Source organism: Pelodiscus sinensis, chromosome 26 (assembly GCF_052426305.1).
Source record: "Pelodiscus sinensis isolate ZL-2025 chromosome 26, ASM5242630v1, whole genome shotgun sequence".
Classification (NCBI taxonomy): Eukaryota; Metazoa; Chordata; order Testudines; family Trionychidae; genus Pelodiscus; species Pelodiscus sinensis.
This window is the reverse complement of record NC_143077.1, coordinates 16887481-16902815: the sequence shown is the minus strand read 5'-3', so window position 1 is coordinate 16902815 and position 15335 is coordinate 16887481.

The following is a 15335-nucleotide window of genomic DNA, read 5'->3' as shown; positions in this document are numbered from 1 at the left end:
CTAAGAATCAGTGGGAGCTCGGTGCCTTGCTCCCTTTTGTGCGTCTCAGATTTTCCCCACGAGAGGGAATCAAAGCAACGTGACACCAACGCCCGCATCTCCCCGCATTCTTGGGACAGCTGCAATACTTGGCAGATGGCTGTCCCTGCAGCACAACCAGCCCCTGGGCTTCTCTGAGGCTGAATCCATCCCAGTGTGCCACTAGCCCCTGGCCAGGAATGCTGCAATTTAGCCATTAATCAGCAGGTGAAAACTTTTTTCAGAGCAAATGCAGATTTCACTCAACATAAACGTTTTGTGAATCCACATGGAATCATGTCAGGCTGGAATGGAATCATGATAGGAGGCCAATCTGAAAGATCAGTAATTCGCCCTTCTCTGTTTAATAAGGAATCAGGTGCAAAGATTTGAGGTATAATCCTGACTCTATCGAAAATCAATGGCAAAGCTCCAGTGGGGTATAGAAAACACTCATGTTGCTTTGCATTGAGCCATGGCCACATACTAATGAAAATATTTAAAATTAAAAAGCTCCAAATAAATTAACAGAACCCAGAAATAGTTAAATCTGAAAGATCCAAGATGCAGGGGTGCAAATATTATTGCTAAACATGCCTGGTAATGGGAGCCCATAGACTCTGCACTCCTGGAGTGGGTTGGGCTCAGATGGAAAGGGTGGGGCCGGGACAGCCAGCCCTTTGTGCTCCCTGGAGCCCTCCGCCAGCCTTCACATCCAATGAAGGGTGCGGCATGGCGCTCCGGCAGCGATTAAAGGGCCCAAGGCTCCGGTCACTGCTGTCCCCCATTGGCAGGACTGCTTGGAAAAATATGAATCCTTTCTAAAGGGAAACCACACTCCTTGGGAGAAACAGACTACACAGAATTCATGTCAGCTCAGAGTCTAATGGCAAGACACCTGTTTGGAGTGTCTGGCACTCAGCTGATCCCCAAGCAGAGAAATCCTTCCTTGATTGCAAACAGAGATTTCTGCAGCCAGGCACTTCCATACAGGGAAAATTGTAGCTGACTTTTGTCTTTTCTTTTTATTTCTAGAAAAGTCTAAAAACCCACAAAAAAATGTTCCCATAAAACAGCAAGGGGGGGAATCGCCGGTGAAAAAGCCGTTAGCTGTATCTTGCAGAACTTAACTATGCTTCTGGGGCCAGATACCGATCTCAGTTATACCCAGGTAAAGCTGGAATCATTCTACTGAGGTGAGACGACTTACACTGATGTGTAAATAATCCGAGCTGGGGGCGCTGCTGGGGTAGATCAACTCAGCTGCATTAACTTCCGCAGCGTGATTTACACCCACTGAAGAATTGGCCCTATTAGAATCCGGCCTTAAGTGAAAGTGCAATGAAGTTTAGCTGTAGCAATTGTTTTGAACCAATTTCAAATTAGCCCCATGACTTTAAAACAGAGGTGGGGAGCCTAAGGCCTGGGGCTGGGTGTGGCTCCTGGCTTGCCCGGATACAACCGCAAGACTCAGGGTTCCCCCCAGTATTGGGGAGCCTGCGCTGGTGCTCTAGCTCCCCCAGCTGCCCACCCCTGGGGCTGGAGGACACAAAATCTATGACCCTGGGGCCCCGCTAGGCTCTGGTGTGCAAGGGGAATGTGTAGAGTGTCTTTCTGCTTCTCGGTTGGGGGCCATGTAAGTGGGGATTTGTCCGATGATTTTGTGTGTTTGTTTTTTCTTCTCACTTGTTTGGGGCCACTGACTGATTTTTCTGCGGTTCAGTGGCTCTTGACCCAAAAAAGGTTCCCCGCCCCTGCTTTAAAAGAGACTCTTTTCGGGATGGGCCAGGCTTCTGATTAAATTAAATATAATCTTTCAACGTAATATGGTCAGCGATCCTCCTGAGTCACATAGCATGTACTGAGCCCAATCCTGGCTATCATGTACCTGCTGCATTGCCTTGATTCTAACCCCAGAATCAAGGGACAAAGGCTGGGAAAGAAACCAGCTGATAATTGCCCTGTTGTCTTTATTCCCTTTGAGGCACTGGACACTGGCCAACACTGAAAGCCAGGTCTACGTGGGCCTGACTTAGAATGGCCATTCCTATGCTCTTACACAGCCCATCTGTAGTATGACATAGAAATTCTACCTCCCAAGAGACCACTAGAAATCAAGAGACAGCCAGGATGTTGCCTCTGCAGGTTGGCCCAACAAAGCAGAGGGAGCCCACTCATCAAATGCCAGTAGTTCCCCACTGCCATGGATATTGGCCAAACTGGACAGTCTCTAAGGGAAAGAATTAATGGACACAAATCAGCTATCTGAAAAGGCAACATACAAAAACCTGTTGGAGAACTCTTTAATCTACCTGGACACTCATTAAGGGATCTCCAAGTCACCATTTTGATTCAGGCCAATGCCACAAGCGAAATAGACAGAGAAGGGTGGGAACTAAACTTTATTTGCAAGTTTAATTCTTATGCAAATGGTACGAACAAGGACTTCGGCTGGCTGGCACACTACCTTCCACAACCTATGACTTAACCAAACAACCAAACAATGGAGGTGCTAATTGTTCTCATAAGCCTGTTGTAACCACTTGAACCATCTACTCACTGTCTCTCTTTTTTTCCTCTTTCCCCCACCCTTCCCCTTCTCTTATTTATTCTTGGATCTGGACTTCTAGTACTCCAATCATCTGGGGAAGTGGGCTGTGCCCACGAGAGCTCATGAACCCATCTACATGCTTTGTCAGTCTTTAAGGTGCTACTAGTCCAGTTGTTGTTTTTTTAAGTTTTTTCCTGTTAGACTAACTCCGCTACCCCTCTGAAGCTTTTGGAGTCCACTGTGTTTGTGTTGTTGGAAAAATGCCCATTTCTGCCAAGCCACATGAGTCCTGATTCTCCCTTCCAGTGGTTCGGCAACTGCCTTGCTCCTTTGGCTTCAGGGGCGTGCCCTCAATTTACACCAGTGTGGGAGAACAAATTTTGTTGATGTTCACTGTGTTTGGGGGTGGTCTGTAGCTGGGTTCCTCTTGTTAATGACCTTATGGCAAGAGCTGGGTGAACAGCACAAACGTTAGCAGCACAAACATTTGTGGGAAGCAAGTTCCAGCAGGACGTGGAGACTAGTGGCAGATTTCTTAGTTTTGACCCCAAGAAGCACAATTTCCTTCTTGATTGTTGTTGGTGCCATCCGTTACTTAGGGCAGGAGCTAAACTTACCTTGGGGTATGTCTACACTACAGCCGTTAGTTCGAATTTACTTTGATAGGCGCTACACAGGCAAACCGCTAGTTCAAACTTAATTCGAACTAGCCGAGCGCTTAATTCGAACTAGATAAACCTCATGCTACGAGGACTAACGCCGAGTTCAAATTAACTAGTTCGAATTAAGGGCTGCGTAGCCACTTAATTCGAACTAGTGGGAGGCTAGCCCTTCCCAGGTTGCCCTGGTGGCCACTCTGGGCACCACCAGGGAAACTAGTCTGCCCCCCTTCCGGCCCCGGAGCCCTTAAAGGGGCACAGGCTGGCTACGGTGCCCGTGCCAGGTGCAAGCCTGCCAGCACCCAGCCAGCAGACCCTGCACCTGGCACGGCACAAATCAGCCACCCGCTGCCACCCAGCCCTCCCCCTCTTCCCAGGACTACGCTGGAGGCTCCTGGAAGCCTGCCCAGGTCCGCAAGAGGCGGGCACCAACCTGGTCTAGTGCGGAGATCGTGGACCTCATCCACGACCTCCACACTAGGCACAGGAAAGTGGCCGTCTAGGGCAGGATAGCTGCCAGCCTGGCCACCCAGGAGCAGGTGTGCATCAAAATCAAGGTGATCCAGTGAGACCCCTGACCCTGAGCCCTGAGCTTAGAATGGCCGTACTGGGTCAGACCAAAGGTCCATCTAGCCCAGTAGCCTGTCTGCCGACAGCGGCCAACACTAGGGACCCTGGAGGGGATGGATCGAAGACAATGACCAAGCCATTTGTCTCGTGCCATCCATCTCCAGCCTTCCACAAACAGAGGCCAGGGACACCATTTCTACCCCCTGACTAATACCACTCCATGGACCCAACCTCTATCACTTTATCTCACTTCTCTTTAAACTCTGTTCTAGTTCTAGCCCTCACAGACTCCTGCAGCAAGGAGTTCCACAGGTTGACTATTTGCTTTGTGAAGAAAAACTTTCTGTTATTAGTTTGAAGCCTGCTACCCATTCATTTCATTTGGTGTCCTCTAGTCCTTCTATTATGGGAACTAATGAAGAACTTTTCTTTATGCACCCTCTCCACACCACTCATGCTTTTAGAGACCTCTATCATATCCCCCCTCAGTCTCCTCTTTTCTAAGCTGAAAAGTCCCAGTCTCTTTAGCCTCTCTTCATATGGGACCTGTTCCAAACCCCTGATCATTTTAGTTGCCCTCCCCTCTCCCACCCTCTCTCTTCCCCTCTCCCACCTCCTTTTCCCAGTCTCCCCGAGTTTTGTTAAATAAAGAGAGTTTCTATTTTTGAACACACATGTCCTTTATTTTGTACATCAGGAAGGGGGGTCTAGGGTGGGGTAAGTGGAAGGAGGTGAGGGAGGAATGGGGTACGAGCCCCCGATGGGGAGGACTGGGGTGGCTCTGCGGGCTCCTCGGGGTCGAAGCTCTCCTGCAGCCCCCCAATTGACCTCCCCCTGGATGGCAGCCTGCGGCAAGTGCAGCCGGGCTGATGGCCGACTGCTGTGATGTGCCTAGTGTGGGCACTCAGAGCACTCCAAGCCAGGACTGCTTTGCAAGCGGGGAACCCCTGAGAACTGTCTGTCCGGAGTGGGGGTCGGGTCCCTTTAAGCACAGCCCTCGGCTAGCCTGAGGCAGCAGCTCCACGCTCTAAGTCCTAACCTGATGCCCTGCCGGCACTGCTTCCGGCCATCCTTAGCCTCGGTTCAGGGTCCACTCAATGTGGACATGCTAGTTCGAATTAGCAAAATGCTAATTCGAACTAGTTTTTAGGTCTAGATGCACTAATTCGAATTAGCTTAGTTCGAATTAACTAATTCGAATTAAGTTAGTTCGAATTAGTGCTGTAGTGTAGACATACCCATAGAGTGTACTCAGACAAACTGGTCATTTCACTGTGAGGTTTGGTCTGACCCTGGACAGAGCAAATTAAATTCCCAATCCCCAGCCCCTCCTCCCAGATACACATGGGGAGTGACTTTATGCACAAACCATCTTTTTGACCTACTTGCAGGATAAAGATTACTCCCCAGCATATGTGTCTGCAGGATCGGTGCCTAAGTCAGGATTGCTTGATTTGCCTGAAAGATCTCGAGCCGTAGGAATTGCACTAGACTAGACTGATGCCCTGATGCCTCAGAGGATGTGTGCAGGGCCGGATTAAGAGGAGAGGGGTAGCCCCTTAGAGATGCAATCAGGCACCGAGCGCCCAGAGCCGGGGGCCACGCAGAGCCCCTTAGAGATGCAATCAGGTGCCACACACCCGATGGCAGCTGTAATGTGCTCAGCACGCCGGGGGCGGAGCCGCACATGCATCGCGCGCCTGCTGCCCAGGGCACAGGAATGACTTTAGCCGGCCCTGGATATGTGTGGGCATTCAGTATTCACCACGGTGCCAATGGTGAGAAAAACGGATCACACTGACAAAAAACTGAAACATTTTATCCCAAGAAATCAAATGGGATGTTTTAACAGCATGAGAATTTTTTCCTCGTGGGTTTCTTCCTAAATACAATTCTGGTACAACTGAAGCAGTTTTGCAAAGTATTTCAGGTTCAACACATCTTTATACTGCAGCGGAATATGGTTCCATTGAAGTTTTTTGCCCAGGACTGCCTAGCACCCAATGCACCAAGCTCTTCTGAGAATCAGATCCCTCACCCTACTGCTGACATCAGACCTGAGCTCTGTTGGCAATCTGGTGCAGAAAAGGGAAGGACGTGTGCATGGCAGGTTCATTAATAACTGTAACCGGGTCTCTTGGAGAGTCATACTGGATCCAGCCACGAGGCCAATTCAGAATGCAGGATGATTTCTCATACAGCCATCGCACCTCATCCCTGCTCTCCTAGACTTTGGTTACAGGCTCTTTTCCAACATGAAACACCTTTAGGGTATTACACTGTTTTCACATGCAAATCTTGTCACTTTACGAAGTGGGAAAAAACCTTCATTGTCACCCGCAAGTGAATAATCACAGAGATAAAAAATTAGCCAAGAAGCGCACAGTAGATACATTACTGCACTAATTATGAACATTGACACATTCATACATCAGAATGATTTTCTAATAAAAGATAAGTTATGCTTCATTTCATTCATCAATGCAGTCATGGCGAGCGATTCTCAAGGGGGGGAATCATATTCCTTTGCCTGGTTAAAGTAAATAGATAAATAATTACTATTAGAATAATAATTACAATAATAGGAACCTTCCCCATCCACTTCCACCCTAACCCCCAGGCTTTAAGTATTTAGAGCTAGGTGTGACATGGCAAGTGAGACACAACCTTCTGGTCGAGCTGGACCCTCGATCAAAGCACCCAAGAGTGAGTATAGACTGTGAGACAGAGGTGGCCCATTCCTGCCGTATTCTGGCAAACCCTTACGGAATTAAGGGGAAGCATCTGCAGTATATTAAAAATGTGTTTGTGTGATTGCAGAGGGGCTGTCATGCTAACCCTGGGAAGTTTTATGAGCTTCAAAGGACTATTTGAAACTACGTGCACTTTTAAAGTTCAGCAGGTCTCCAGGAAATCTCCAGGGGGAAGTCGATGCAAATGTAACTCCAGTTATGCAAGCAGCCTTTTGAAGCTATGCCTTCTGGGAAAAAGCACTAGCTACAAATTACCTTGCCCCAGAGCAAAGGCCCTGGCTGTCTAAGCAAAGACTCGACTTTTCACGAGTGTGCGTGTGCGGAGACAAAGCGGTGTCTCCTTGCTGGGTGTGACGGCTGAGTCCTACCAGAGACCTTGTTGGAACTGTGTGTGTTCTGTGCTCAGCTGGCTAGCAAGAGCGTAGGCGCCTTTTTTGCTTTAATATGTTTTCTCCCAAAAAAGGAAAGTTCCTGCCTAGAACGAGCTGGCTGGTGCCTTAGCTGTGGGCAATCACACTGCTTATAGACTCTGAGACTGGAAAGCAAAGCAGGGAACTGTGCAGCCTGGCTGTACCTGGTGGGGAGATGTGTCTCTGCCCAAGAGGGTGATGGCTGGGAGCTGGGTGCCTAGAGTAGGTGCCCTTGTTGGACCAGAGAGGGGCAATGCACGTGCAATTGCCCTGAACTGTGACACTGACACTTCTGTAGAGCAGGTGGGAGGGAATGAGCCAGGGCTTTGGCTTCACCCTACCTGTTCTCTGGCCAGCTGAGCCCCGGGGATGCAGGGAAGTATGACAGCCTGGGGCTGCATTTGGTAAGGCAGAGTAGTGACTAACGCACACTTGCTCCTTGTTGTGTGAACTTGGGCTAAACACCTGCCCTTGGGCTCCCTTTATCTCAATTCAAATCTATTTCCCTTCCAAACTCATTGGCACAATAGGGCAGGGAGTCCCAAATGCCTTTAAAATTTGGTTTGGATCCCCTCTGGAACCATTAACCCTCAAAAGCCTATATCACAGACATGCAGTGTCTCTCCAGGGCAGAAGGAAGATGTTTGAGAGCCCTAACTGTGCATTTTCAAACGCTTCAGAGGAGGAGCCGAGTTAGTCTGTACGGGTATGTCTACACTGCCACCCTAGTTCGAACTAGAGTGGCTAATGTAGGCATTCGAACTTGCAAATGAAGCCCGGGATTTAAATATCCCAGGCTTCATTTGCATGTTCCTGGGCAGGCGCCATTTTTAAATGCCCGTAGTTTGAACTACCTGCCCGTGGCTACATACGGCACGGACTAGGTAGTTCGAATTAAAGCTCCTAATTCGAACTACCGTCATTGCTCCTGCAGGGAGGTTTAATGGTAGTTCGAATTAGGAGCTTTTTTTTTTTTCATTTTGGAAACATGATCTCCAGGAGCTACTGGAGAAAGTCGACCTAAGATACACAACTCCATTGATGAGAATAGTGTAGCTGAGGTCAATGTACTTTAAGTCACATTTCTGAGGCATTACAGGAAATCAACAGGCGTCAGCTTCCCTTACTCTGTGACCCAGTGGAGTACTAGAGTTGATGGGGGCACCATCAGCATACTAGACCCCCTAGGATCCATACTAGACCCCCTAAATTGAACCTAGAAGATCGATCTCCAGAACATCAATCCTGGGGTAAGTGAAGACAAGCCTTAGAAACTGCATTTTGCTTAATACATAATTCAGCTATTGGCTTACCTAATAGCAAGGATATGTGCTCTGTTGCTTTAAACCTCAGGAAGGAATCCAGGCATGGGGGCCAGGCACGAGGAAGTTTCTAAGCAGAAGCTCTCCAGTGAAGCAAAGAAGGCTTTTAGCTTTAGGGATAATCCATTTTAGCTTAGTTCCTCATTCCGTGTTAGAAGAAAGGGCTCTTCCCACAACCAGCTGCCATACCCCACCTTCCACGGTTACATAGAAGCAGGCAACACTCACCTGAGTGCCTGGGCAACCGATGTCGGTGACAATAAGGAGATGCTGAGTATCCCAGTGGTGATGCTGGGTTGATGGGAACCTCTAGCACCCCTCTGCTGCAGTCTTTTTACTGAGACAGAAATCTGGTAGAGCCTTCAGCTGACTGAGCCCCACTCACATGCACTGGCCTGCCTTGGGAGCCTCCAGGAATATACTCGCGCTGAGCTCTGCAATGGGTCTAAGTCCAAAGCACCAACTGTGAACTCTGTACGGCTAATATACTCTTGGATTAGAGTTAATGCACCTTTACTTCACAGCTCAGAAAAACATGCTAGCATAGGGCGAGTTTGATCAAAACGTTTCAATCATTTCAAGTCAGCAGGGGCACTGCAAGAAATCAATTAATAAATGCAGGCTACCGTTCACAATGGAATGTGTCCAATTTACATTTAGACCAGTGCCAGTAGCCACATCCCCGAGTGTGCATGTCTCTGAATTTCAGTTTTCTAGATCCTGCTTATGGGGGTGCATTTGAAAATCTTGACACAGGACAGCACTCTGTTGGGCCAGTACAGTCCAGCCACGGCAAGAGGGGGCAGAGAAATTCTAACTGGGGATCAAGCCAAGCTGCACACCCCCTGTGAAGATGGGACTCGTTATAACTGGAGCTCAGAATCCTTGGATACTGGTTAGTCACAGGGTCCCTGCTGGCAACCTGAAGGCTCCAACACGGCCATCCCAGGAAAGGAGCAGCTAGGTCCCCAAGCAGCCTAGTGCGGGTGCAGGTGAAGCAGCCAATCAGACCCAGGAGGCTCACATAAAAGGAGCTGCACAGCAGAGCAGTAGGTAGCTGCTGCTTGGATCTGGAAAGGAAAGGTCGGTAGGTCTGACTGCCAGGAAGAGCAGCAGAGCCATGGACTGGGACTAGGGGAGCGAGATGCTCCTGGCTGGTTGCTAGGACTGAGTAGGGGCAGAGCCTGTTGGAAGATATTGTCTCCAGGGAGGAAGCCCAAGGGATACAGCCCCATATCCGGGCTGGACTAATGGACGAAAGCCCAGGGAGGGCTAGAAAGAGACACCACCAAAGGGTGACTGAGATAGGCCCCGGTGGATTCTCTACCCCATAAGAGGTAACATGAAGACAAGCGTGTGACTCACCTGGCACACTTAGTCATTGAAAAACTGCCAGAGAATCAACAAAAGGGGTCACCAGAACTAACCAGAAGGCTGGTTTTGTGAGAACCCAGTCGGTAAGACCTTCTCTTCTCTTCTCTTCTCTTCTCTTCTCTTCTCTTCTCTTCTCTTCTCTTCTCTTCTCTTCTCTTCTCTTCTCTTCTCTTCTCTTCTCTTCTCTTCTCTTCTCTTCTCTTCTCTTCTGTTCTTGTCAATGAAGTCAGTATAGACAAGGCCCGAGTCTTTCTTCCCACGGGACCTTATCGATCAGCTCCCTGAATTTGTTAAAGTCTGCCTTCTTGAAATCCGTTGTCTTTATTTTGCTGGTTTCCCTTCTACCATTTCTTAGAATCATCCAATGAGCAGTTTCACCCATGTTTCCTTCCACTTTCAAATTCTCCACCAGTTCTCCCTATTAAAATCAAATCTAGAACAGCCTTCCCCACAGTAGCTTTCTTCACATCTGCATTAAAAACCTGTCTCATTTCAAGAACTTGTTGGATAACTTGCTGTGTTATTTACCCAACAGATGTTTTTTAATATATAAGGCAACACCTCTTCCCTTTCCCCCTGCTTGTCCTTCCTGAGCAAGCTAAACCTTTCTATACAAATTTTCCGGTCAGGCATATGCTCCCACCAAGTCTCTCTGATGTCAACTATGTCATAGTTGTATTATTTTTTGTATTTCAAGTTCTTCCTGCTTCTTCTCCGTACTTCTCACATTAGTATCCAGACAACTAAGATACAGGGCCTAAATGAAAACACTCTGGCTGTGTCTACACTACATGCCTCTGTCGTCAGAGGCATGTAGATTAGACACATAGGCAAAGGCAAATGAAGCTGCGATTTAAATGATCGCAGCTTCATTTACATTTACATGGCTGCCGTGCTGAGCCGACAAACAGCTGATCAGCTGTTTGTCCGCTCAGCGCGCTAGTCTGGACGCTCCCCTGCCGACATCAAAGCCCTTTGTCGGCAGCCCCGTTATTCCTCGTAGGATGAGGTTTACCGGGGCTGCCGACAAAGGGCTTTGATGTCAGCAGGGGAGCGTCCAGACTAGTGCGCTGAGCGGACAAACAGCTGATCAGCTGTTTGTCGGCTCAGCGCGGCAGCCATGTAAATGTAAATGAAGCCGTGATCATTTAAATCGCGGCTTCATTTCCCTTTGCCAAACAAACAAATCTACATGGCTCCGTCGACGGAGCCATGTAGTTTAGACGTACCCTCTGACACCAACAGATCTTCCCTTGTTGCTGTAGTTACTCCACCCCCTGCCCAAGAAGTGGTAGCTATGTGAAGGTTAGAAGCTCTCCTACTGATAAAGTAGGGGGGATATATTGGTACAACGACACCACTGGGGGGGCTGTAGCGTAGTCCTGGCCTTAAAACCTCTTCACTGCTCCCCCGTCCCACTTGAAAGCACTTTTGTAAACAATGGTGCTGGTTATTCACTGCATGCCAGCCTCAGTCAGGGTGGGGCTTCGCAAGAGGCTGCACATTGGCTCTGATGAAGATCAGCAGTAGACTTCTGTTTGTGAGACAGAAACAGCCTCAGTGTTCCAACAGAAACAATCCCCACCCCCAAGGAAGCTGGTGTTTTCCTTCAGATAAATTCACTTTTGCTAGAAGAGTGAAATTAATGTGTCACATTTCCTGCAGCAAACTTGATCCCCACATAAGAAGGGTATCAGAGGGGTAGCCGTGTTAGTCTGCATCTGCAAGAACGACGAGAAGTCCTGTGGCACCTATGGGTATGTCTACACTAGCCCCCTAGTTCGAACCAGGGAGGCTAATGTGGGCATTTGAAATTGCAAATGGAACCCGGGATTTAAATATCCTGGGCTTTATTTGCATGTTCCCGTCTGGGTGCCATTTTTAAATTCCACTAGCCCGAAGTAACTGCCTCTGGCTACACATGGCAGTGAAACAGTAATTGGAACGAAGTCCTTAGTTCAAATTAACTGTTACTCCTCCTGGAATGAGGTGACACAGTTAACTCGAACTAAGGACTTAGTTCGAGTTAACGTTTGACTGCTGCGTGTAGCAGTTAGTTCAGGCTAGGGGGATTTAAAAATGGTGCCCAGACGGGAAGATGCAAATAAAGCCCGGGATATTTAAATCTCAGGCTTCATTTGCAACTTCGAATGCCTCCATTAGCCTCCCTGGTTCGAACTAGGGGGCTAATGTAGACATACCCTTATACACTAACAGCTTTATTGGAGTATAAGCTTTCGTGGGCAAAGACCCACTTCATCAGATGCATGTAGTGGAAATTCCAGAGGCAGGTAAAAATATACAAGCTTAAGAAAAGAGTTCCAATCAAGAGTAAGACTAGAGATAACGAGGTCAATTCAGTCAGGGAGGATGAGGCCCACACACCTCCACATCAGCTGCTACAAGTGGGCCTCATCTTCCTTGATGGAATTGACCTCGTTATCTCTAGCTTGACTCTTGATTGGAACTCTTTTCTTATGTCTGTATATTTTTACCTGCCTCTGGAATTTCCACTACATGCATCTGACGAAGTGGGTCTTTGCCCACGAAAGCTTATGCGCCAATACATCTGTTAGTCTGTAAGGTGCCACAGGACATAAGAAGGGAAATCTCAGTTCTGACTGCTTGTGTAACTGATGTCCTTGACTCACATAGAGTTTCAGCACTTGCAAATGAGCAGCGAGAAAAGCCCAAACCAAAATATACGTACAGGGGAAATGTTGCCTGTCCAGAAAAAAAGCATGTTTCCCCTGAACCCCTAAACATCTCCACAAACATTTCCAGCAAAACAACAAGGAAACAGTAGTCAAGTTGTATCAGCTTCATTCCACAGACGGTGAAAATGAGACACAGGGCACAGATGTCTGCAGGGCAAAAGCCGAATTGAGCTATGCAACTTCAGCTACATCAACTGCTCAGCTCAAGTCAAAATAGCTCAATTCAGATTTTGGCGCTGTGTGCACAGCAGGAAGTTGAAGGAAGAACACTCCTCCTTCGACTTCCCCTTCTCCTTGTGAAATGTGAGTTACAGGACTCGGAGTAAGAAGTCCTCCAGCTTGACAGTATTTCGAAATAATGGCTTGCTGTGTTTGTTATCATATATATAGTAGCCCGGTGTCTGTGAGTCTGTAACGCTGAAATGCTGGCTGTTCCCTCTGGGCGGCCCGTGCTGCATGGGAAGTATGGGGCCCAAACGGCCACATGCGTCGCTTGCTCCCCCGCGGTGGCCTGGCTGAGCGGCACAGAAGTCAGCCGAGTGCCACGGCGGGAGGGGAAGATGGGCGGGGCGGTGACGTACATGCCCAGTGGGTGGGGTCTGACCGTGTACGTCACCACCCCACCCCCCTTCGCCTCCCGCCATGGCATTCAGCTGACTTCTGCACCGCTCAGCCGGGCCGCCACAGGGGAACCCAAATGGACCCTTGTTCCCCGTGGAAGCCCGGCTGCGCGGCGCAGAAGTTAGCCGAGCGCCACGGCGGGAGGCGAAGGGGGGGACACCATTTGGCTAATTGGCTAGTCATATATATATAGTAGCCCAATGTCTGTGACTGTAACGCTGAAATAATGGCTGTTTCCTTTGGGCGGAGGAGGTGGAGGACAGCGAGAGACAGAGTGAGAGAGACGCAGCAGGAGGAGTGGAAGAGAAACACAGAGTGAGAGGTGGGAGAGGGAGAAGAGAAAGATCTCCCCCATGCTGCACTGGGAGCGTGGGACCCAAATGGCCTTTTGCGCCGCTTGCATCCCCACGGCGGCCCGGCTGAGCGGTGCAAAAGTCAGCCGAGAAAGGTGGCGGGGCGGTGACATACATGGCCAGGGAGTGGGGCATGGTGGTTGGCTAACTTCTGCACCGCTCAGCCAGGCTGCCGTGGGAGAGCCCAAACGTCTTCTTCCGCCGCTTGCTCCCCAGTGGCGGCTCGGCTAAGCGGCGCAGAAGTCAGCCAAGCACCATGGCAGGAGGCGAAGGGGGGCGAGGCGGTGATGTGTGGCGTGACAGCGGCTCCAGGCCCTGCCCCCTGGCCCCTTTGCCTCCCGCCGTGGTGCTCGGGTGACTTCTGCACCACTCAACCGGGCCGCCGGGCCGCCACGCGGGAGCAAGAAGCACAAGCAGCCATTTCGGCTCCGTGCTCCTCATGCAGCACAGGGAGCGTGGTGCCCAAACGGCCATTTGGGCTCTGTGGTCCCCCGAATGAGAGGCAGGAGGGGGAGGAGAAAAGAAAGAGAGAGACAGAGAGAGAGGCAGGAAGCGGAGGAGAGCTGAGAGAGGGGGGGAGGCAGGAGGAGGAGGAGAGAGAGAGATACGGACGTGGAGGAGAGACCCGAAAATCCCGTCTTATGACGGGCTATTGGCTAGTTTCGAAATAACGTCCATTGTTCCGAAATAATACTGCTGTGTCGACATGCCCAGAGAGTTGAAGTTTTCAGAGATGGGTGGTAAAGGGAGGTTCCTGGTGATTTTCAGAGATACTTCCCAGTCCTTGGAGTTTGGTCCACAGCTCACTCATGGCAATTCTCACATTAACTTTCATGGGCTTTGCATCAGCCCTTTGATCTGGCTGAATGGCAGAGAAAGAAATAGTCGACTGTATAGTCAGTTAATGGTAACACAACTGTGACAGGGTGTCTGCCCCACACTGGCCCTTTAAGGGTTAAAACCCAGCCTTGGAAGAGGGCTGGAGCCAGCAGCTGAGCCAGAGACAGCCCATTAGGGCTCAAGCTGGGGGCTGCATAAATAAGGACTCCTGGAAGACAGGAAGTCAGACATAGTCTTGCTCTAGCTGGAGAGTAGGAGGGACCTGGCTGTCAGGGAAGCTGGAGGCTGAGCAGTGCTGGGGAAAGGCAGGCAGAGCTGGGGAGCTCAGACCTGACTCCACTCCCAGGTTGCAGGGCCTGAGACAAAGTCGGCGAATAGTAGGGCTGTAGAAAGAGCAGGCCTGGGGAGAGGCAGGCAGGGCTGGGGAGCTCTGGCCTGACCCCACTCCTAGGCTGTGTCTACATCGGCAAGATTTTGCGTAAAAACTTGCCACCTGCCTCCACTGGCCGCAAGTTCTTGCGCAAGAACACGGACGTTCTAATGTAAGAAATCAGGACTTCTTGTGCAAGAACTCTGACGCTCCCACTCAGGAATAAGCCCTCGTGCGCAACTGTTCTTGTGCAAGAGGCCAGTGTAGACAGGCAACATGAATTTCTTGCGCAAGAAAGCCCGATGGCTAAAATGGCCACCAGAGCTTTCGTGCACAAGAGAGCGTCTACACTGGCACGGATGCTTTTGCACAGAAGCACATCTCTTGTGCAAAAGCACATGCCAGTGTAGACGCTCTCTTGCGCAAATACTTTAATGCAAAAACTCTTGCGTTAAAAGTATTTGTGAAAAATCTTGCCAATGTAGACGTAGCCCTAGGCTGCAGGGCCTGAGGAGTTCTAGAGCTGCAGGGAGGCAGCCAGGGTGGAGAAGTCCGCAGGTCCACTCCCAGGGGTGGATGAGAGTGCCGTGGGGCTCAGGGCAGCGAAATTTCGCGGGGCCCCTCCTTTGACACAGTGCATGCGCGGGGCCTCAGGAAGCCTGGGGCCCAGGGCAGCCGCCCTGCTCGCCCTGCCCTAAATCCGTTGCTGGTGAGTGGCCATATCAGGCTGAAGTTTGCTTCTGAAGCAGGACTAGATGATGACTGGCAGTGGGTCAC